This window comes from Triticum dicoccoides, chromosome 7A (genome assembly GCF_002162155.2).
Source record: "Triticum dicoccoides isolate Atlit2015 ecotype Zavitan chromosome 7A, WEW_v2.0, whole genome shotgun sequence".
In the NCBI taxonomy this organism is placed as follows: Eukaryota; Viridiplantae; Streptophyta; class Magnoliopsida; order Poales; family Poaceae; genus Triticum; species Triticum dicoccoides.
The window spans coordinates 602,218,088-602,226,051 of record NC_041392.1 but is presented as its reverse complement, the minus strand read 5'-3'; positions in this window follow the sequence as shown (position 1 = coordinate 602,226,051).

Here is a 7,964-nt window from a genome sequence, read left to right as displayed (position 1 = left end):
TATATATATATATATATATATATATATATATATATATATATACACTAGTGTTCTGTCCTCTACAGCATTCACTTATAGCTATGTCTTCTTGTTGAATCTTTTGAACTAAGTGAATGTGATCGGACCCTAACCTCTCTATGCTTTCTATCTCAAACTCTATCTCTCCAAATCATATGCATTCTATTGAAACTATCGAATATCTTCTCCGCGTTCTTGTAAGCAGAAGATACAGAGACAAACATTAAGTCTGTATTCAATGCTAAACCCTTTCACCTGAAACCCGGAGAAGTGGGAACGACCACCCGACAATCCAGGCGTGCGTGGGAACGTGGAACAACCTCCGATATGTTGCATGACAGCCACGTGCCCTTCAGATGTGAATCGCCAGGGCCACCTGTGTAATAACACTGTGCCGTCCCTGTCCCTATAAATACACGCCTCACCATAGTCATTATCCTTTCTTCCACTCTCGCACAAACCCTAGCGCCACCGCTAGCCCTCGACGACGCCGGTGACGAAGCGCTTAGTTGCCGCGACCTCACCGACGCCGTCTTCACGCCGGCCGCGGACATTGTCTTCTCCTCCGTTGCCATAGGTTTCCTCCATCGCCAAGTTAGGGCACGGACGATCGAACTGCTCGGCCTCCTCTCCCACTCCGTCTAGAAGTTCTTTGTGTGGTAAATAAAACTTCCTTTTTACGGCCCCTTTGATCCTATAGATTCATCACTTTCTACCACAAGCAGTTTCTGTTCACACAAGTTGGATCTATTTCATATTGCATCTCATAATATGCCTAGTATGTTCACTTATGCTTCACAAAGTAGTTAGATTCCTCACTTGTACTTATTCTTGGATTCATACAAATCTGGAACCAACTCTCTATCTATGAGTGAATGTCTTCGCACTATGAGGTTAATGTCTTCTAAACTGATTTATCTTCAAAATCTTCTGAGAATGCATATGACCTCTTCCCCTTCCTCGTACCTTAATGTTGTCATAGGTACATGTCCGTGGGAGAATCCCTTGGTTCTCATAGTCTGCATTCATTTGCAGAATTCTTACAGCATCATATAAATTCTCCCGAAGCCAGTTCCTGTTTGACCCGCAGGCGGAAGCCTTTGAAACCTTTGAACGTGTTGAAGCCATTCAATTTGAAGTTCATGGCTACAGAGAAATCTACAAGGAAGGGAGGCATACAGCACCATGGAAACACTGCTAAGGACCTGCCACCAGATCTCTATGAGCTATACAAGTCAGATCCAGAAGAAACCTATGGAGAACTCAAGAACCGAATCCAATGGATTCGAAGACATTGGGCAGAGGAATGGTTCAAGTACAGATTTGTCACCGACGAATATGCTGAGAAGAGTGCCATCAAGGGCCCATGGGGAGATATCATATACAAAGGTCTTCAGCCAAAATCACAGTCCGAAGCTATTGCTCAAGGCTTTTACCCCTGCATGCTTCGTGGACCTCAGCCTGCTAATGCCGACCCATCCTCTCTGTTATGGTGTCGCGAAGACAATCTCTTCAAGCACAACTATCAGTTTGCACAGAACTCTGCCAAGGAAAACAAGAAGTCATTGGGATTAGACTTCAACCCAGGCCCCTCTGCGCCACGTGTTGATGGCACACGAGAAGTTGAACCCAATCTGGTTGGGCCCTTCTACAACCTAGAAGGTCTCATCACTCATATTATGGTTCAAGGGGCAGTCGTGGATCAACCTGCAGATGATGCTGAATCTGACGAAGCACCTGCACCACTGAAGCCAATGAAGCTGAAGAAGCCTAAAGCTTCAAAGTCTGCCTCAGCACCAAAAATCTTATGTGCGAAGCCACTGGCTACTGCACCTCCTGAAGACAGTGTGCAGTCTGAAGATCTATCACGTATCTCCAAGAAGACTGAGATGAGAAAGAATACTGATCAGGCACTGACTGCTACTGCTATTCTGTGCAATGACGCCATTGATCTGTCCAGCAATGAAGATCTTGCAGATGACGCTCTTGAGCAACTGATCAAGAGCAAGGAAGAAGCAGAGATCTTCAATGATTTGCCTCTCTTTGATGTGACAATCATCCATAACTTCATTGATGAGTGGTTTGACACTCCCAACCTCAGCTTTGAAGATCTGCAACTTCCAATTGGCCTCAGTGTCGCCTTCACTGGCGCCATTGCTTCTGAGCTAGCTCTAGCTCAGCGCATCATTGAACTGAAGCAAAAGATCGACTATGAGAAAGCTCAGTTCAAGAAGCACATGGCCAAGCTCAGCGTGCAAGATGTGAAAAACTTCAAGATTATGCTGCACGAGCTCAAGGAAGCCTTTCTCAAGAAGCGTGAAGAAGCTAAAGGTTCTCGTGAGCGCATGAAGAGCCTGGCTGACAAGTGTGTGCAAGCCTGCAATGAGGCTGAGAAGCGCAAGGCTCTTGGTCGTCCTGGCATCGACCCAAGAATGGCTGCAAAGAAGAAGAAGCCATCAACAGACCAATCTGCACCTTCAAGGCGGGAAGAGCCACGCATAGTCTTTCCAAGCAGCATGACTGGCTCGAAGCCAAAGGTCCGGTCAACCGCTTCAGAACTGAAGAAGACGAGGACTGCCGAGGCTGAAGCCAGAAAGAGGAAAAATCCTGATGCTTCTGATGTCGCTCCCTCCAAGAAGAAGCGCAGAACCAAGAAAGATCGGGCTGCTCCCACAGAGCCCCTTGTTGTAGAACCCATCTCTGTTGCTCGCCCTGATTCCTCGCATCAAGAACGACGGATAGTAGTTCATGAGCCTGATTCCACAGAGGCTCCTAAAGCTGAAGACATTCCAGCAGTTGACCCCACCGCTCCTGAAGACATTGGTCACCATGACAATGTTGAAGATGATGAAGTCCTTCCTCAGATCGAGCACCAACTGGTATCATCGCATGTGCTCACGCACAGCAAACTCATCAGCATTGGTCGTCCTCTGACGCCAACTGCTCAGGATGCATCGTGGGCTGATCACCCACAGAGACAAGACACTCCAAGCTCTCCCCAACCGCAAGCTACCCCAACAGTGCAAGATAATGATGACTATGAGGCCCAACACACTCCATCTCCACAAGCGTCGCCCGTATTACGCAGGCTTCGTAAAGGACCAAGGCCCCAAGTCACTCCCACAATGCATGTGTCTGAATCTGAAGCCAAAATGGCTGAAGATGTTCCAGCTGCATCAGCCGATGCAGAATAAGCCCCAAGAGTTGCTACACCCCCGTCTCACCAAGATGTTGTTCTTGAGGAGAACGTGACCGACCCTCCAGCTTCTAAAGTGGAGGTTGAGAATCCTGAGGCTGCCACCACTAACACCACTGAAGCCAATGACGTGGTCATGGCTGAAGACACTGTGGAGCCTGCACCTAACATTGTGCCAAAGGCCAATGAAGCCAATGATGCACCTGCAACAGATGTGCAGCCTGACGCCTCTGTTGATGCCACTGCTCCTGTTCCTCCACCAAGGCCACACACTATCGAGCAAGCATTCAACTATGGACAACTTATCACTGTCAAATGGCCTTTTCTGACTCCTCCGCCTGCTTCTGGTCCTTAGTTTGACTATCACGTTGAGCACAGGCCTCAGGTTCAGAAGCCAATGCCAAGGTTGCCCAGGTTTCCAGGTACTGCATCTGCACCTGGATCTTTTAATATCAATGGCTTCAAGGCACACAACACCTTCTTTGATAGCGCCAAGAACCCCTACACCAAGGCAAGAATATCTTCTGTTTGGTTCTGGAGCTATCAGTAGCGCAATTATTACTCATGCATTTTGTACAATCAAGGTCGCATTTTCCCACATATGCGTCTTGACACTGAAGCCATAACTGGTCTGCCTTGTTTGGAAGAAGCTCTGGATTGCTTCAGAGAGTCTGGATTGTTGTCGTTCGTCAGTGACAAGGAGCACTAGAACGAAGAATTGCTGCTCCAATTCTATGCCACTCTTCATATTCATGGCTACAACAGAGATCCGAAGACTTGGGTCCTTGAGTGGATGACATGCAATGTTCATCACGAAGCCAAAGCCTTTGATATCATTGAGCTCACTGGCCTTCCCACTCCAGGAGATCTTTATGAACCTGGTTGTCAGCTTCACAGTGCAGCTATGGAGAGCATTTTTCACAAGTCCGAACCAAACATGAGTCAGATGCTTAGCATGATGAAGCCTTTGCCTCCAGATGCTGCATATCCTAAGAAGTTCTTTGTTGAAGACCTTGAGTATCTGCCATGCACTATCTATCACATTATAAGGCGAACTCTCTGGCCCATCAAAGGACATTCTCCACATGCAAAGCTGGAAGGTGCAATGAAGACTTTGGTCTTCCATATTCTTCACGGCAAATGCTTCAATGCACAAGACTTCTGCATCCGCCAACTTGCTGCATCAGGATCTGATCACTTTGGCTTGAAGTTTTATGCTCCATGGATTATGCCGCTGATCAAACTACACTCAGCTGTCACCTATCAGCCCTCTGCTCGCAATCATCGGATCTTTCTGCCTATGTTGATATGTCAGTTGAAGCCATCTATCCAGAGCCTGCCACGGAGCCCCTTAGTCTTCAGAATGCTGATAAGCAAAGTTTCTCTCAGCACATTGAAGGCGACCCAGCAGTCACTCGTGTTTATCCTCTGGCTGGTACTACCCGTGCACCTCATCGTGCCCTCACTGAAGCCACTGAAAGCACCATTACACAACGGCCCAAGAAGCGATCCCGTGTTCTCAATGACCGAGAGCTTCTGATTGCCCTTCATCAGAAACAGGATAAGCATCATGACTGGCTGAAGCGCCAAATGCGAAGCCTCTTGGTGGACGTAAACAGGATTCGCAACCTTGCCACCAAGAATGCCTTTGTTGCCCATGAAACCTATCGGCGTACATGGAAAGGGCTGACGCTTATGTGTTCTGAAGATGATCTTCAAGAGGATGGCTTCTCTGAACGCTTCAAGTTTGACTCAACACCTCCAAGAAGGACTGTGCTGCGACGAACTCCGTCTCTTGAAGACTCTGAGTACTCCTCCTCTGCTGCAACAGTGAATGCATGTGTCATCGATGATGAAGACGATGCTACTTCACCACCTTCAGCGTGAATCAACACTGCACCGAGTTCGTCTGCACCGCCAACCAACACCGAAGACCCTGCTGCTTCACCAACTCCTCACGGGGACGAGTAGGTGCTCTATGTCTTCAAACCTTTTTGGTCCTTACTGACAAAAGGGGGAGAAGCATATGAGTTTGATAGTCTTCAAGCGGGTTCATATGGGCGGTAGTTTTATATTTTGCCTAGTGTTTACAACTCTCGCATTTTGATACATTTGGTTCTTTGAGTTGTAACACTCAAACTCGATGGTCGTCTGCTACTTATTTGCTTTTCTGTGATGCGATGATAAATCCCGCATGTGCGACGATAAATTCCGCACTTAGATCATTTTGCAGACGTCCATTTTTCATTATGCATGTCATTATCTTCACATACTTTTCATGCATGATGAATTGTCATCATAAGTTGAAGAGGATCTCCACAAGTACAACCTGCCATGTGCATTTGCATTCCAAAAGCAAATTACTTATATGCACATCTTCAGGGGGAGCCCTTGCAACTTATGAAGACAATCCCCTATCCTTTACAATTTCACATATTATATTCCCTGTTGAAAACTTCAACTAGTTTGTCATCAATCACCAAAAAGGGGGAGATTGTAAGTGCATCTAGTGCCACCCCTAGTTGGTTTTGGAGTATTGACGACAAACCTAGTTGAGGGACTAATGTGTTTGTGAGAATTGCAGGATAACACAGGTAGAAGTCTCTCATTGATTCGGTTTTCCTACCAGAGATGACCCCTAAAAATGTAAGAAGACATTGAAGTCAAAGGTGGTATGTGAAGACATTCACATTGAAGACTATGACAAGAGAAGACATCGCATGAAGACTATGGAGCGTGAAGACTTAGTTCTTTCGTCGTTCTTTTTCTTCTTTGTTGAGTCATAGGAACCACCGTACTGTTAAGTGGGGTCCAAGAGAACCAGTCAGAATGACTGAAGTGATGCTTAACCAAAATCCTATGTCTTCGAGTGAAGACTATGAGAGCAAATCTTGTCCAGAGTTGGATAAGTCAGCTTTGCTTGTAGTCCAAGTAAAGTTGTCATGTGTGTTTGAAATCTGACCGTTGGAACACGTGTTAGTTCCTTAGTGACCAAGGGTCATTTCGGACAAACCAGGTTGGGTTGCCCAGTGGCTATAAATAGCCCACCCCCTACAACCATAAACGGTTGGCTGCTCAGAGTTAGAGTACGGCTTTTGTCGTTTGAGAACAACCCACCTCGAAGCCTTTGAGAGAGAATTCCTTGCGAGGATAAAGCCCTAAACACCCAGAGCCAAAGAGTGTTAGGCATCACTTAAGTCTTCCTGTCTGTGTGATCTAAAGACTTATTACACTTGAGGATTGTGAATCCTCCAGTCGGTTAGGTGTCACGTTCTGAGCATCCAAGAGTCATTGTGGATCACCGGTGAACGAAGTCTATGAAGGTTTGGAAGTCTACCTTGAAGACTTACCAGAGTGATTGGGCGAGGTCTGTGTGACCTTAGCTCAAGGGGAATATGGTGAGGACTGAGTGTCCTGAGCTGCGTGTTCAGGACTGGGTGTCCGGGACTGTGTGTCCTCAGGTTTAAATACCTATCCGCCCTAACCAGACGTACAACTGTCATCGCAGTTGGAACTGGTCTACCAAACCTTTGTCTCCACCAAGCTCACTGGTTCTATCCTTCCCATCTCTTTATTTATAGTTGGCCCTTGTGAAGTCAGTGCCTATTTGCATTGTCCATTTGTCTTCACTGTGTGACTGTTTGTTCAGATTGGTTTCATATTATCTTCCATCCTGATCCGTACTGCCTAGCTGTTGTTAGTCTTTGTGCTTTCACTTCATTAAATACTTGACTGTGGCTTGTCTAGGGTAGTCTACCTTCCGCTGCATGGTTATAGGTTCATTTCTATCGTTTGTCTTCAAAACTCCCATGTTTTGAAGACTTCCATAAAAATCGCCTATTCACCCCCCCTCTAGTCGATATAACGCACTTTCAATAATTTCATAAGTCATATACCGGGTGTTTTGACCCGTCCGGTGCTAAACCGCCAGGACAAATTTTTAATTTTTTACAGGAACAGAGTTAAAACATTGCAGATGTAATCATGGATGTGCTGCATATATATATTGACATCATTGGCAAAGAGTCATATGCAACATTTTATGCACGATTGCATAGGCAAAACATGCAATTTTCAAACTAATCGATTACAAGATTTTGAAAGCCCAAAAGATATTTATGTCTCTCCCCTCACCGGTTCACCTCCCTCTACTGGTTGGAAGCTGGGATTGGATCAGTCAAAGCCGTTCAGAGCAATGAACTCCGCTTCATCGTCAATCAGGTCGACTGGGTTGACTTCCGGGGCAAAAGTGTGTTGGCGAACCGGCGGGATAAGATATGTCACCTTATAAGAGGGAGTCGCCATCTTCTTATTCTCCATATCAAAACTCAGCTGATATTTGTCGATGTTGGTTTCCTCTCCAAGAATGGTAGCTTGAGGATGAACTCCCCTCACACCGGCAATAAAGTCATCTTGCTCAAATGGAGTCCCGTCTTCCTTCACAGTAGGGTACCCCTTATCCACGTCCACCGGGTCTAAATCCGGCACCCAGGCTTTGGAGCGGCTCAGGGCAGTCAAGGCTCTGGCTCTGGCACAGGATCGTTTGACCTCTTGAAACCTGGAGGGTAAGATTGATAACTTCTTCAAGACATCACTCAAACGGTTGGGTCCTTCGTTGGCAGGGAGACAGTAGCAAGTGCTCGTTGAGCGCCAGTATACAATTGCTCCACCAAGGTATAAACCGCTTTTAGTTTTGTCACACTGTCTTGGCTCAGATTTTTACTTCGTGGACCTGTGAGTGTTTTTTAAC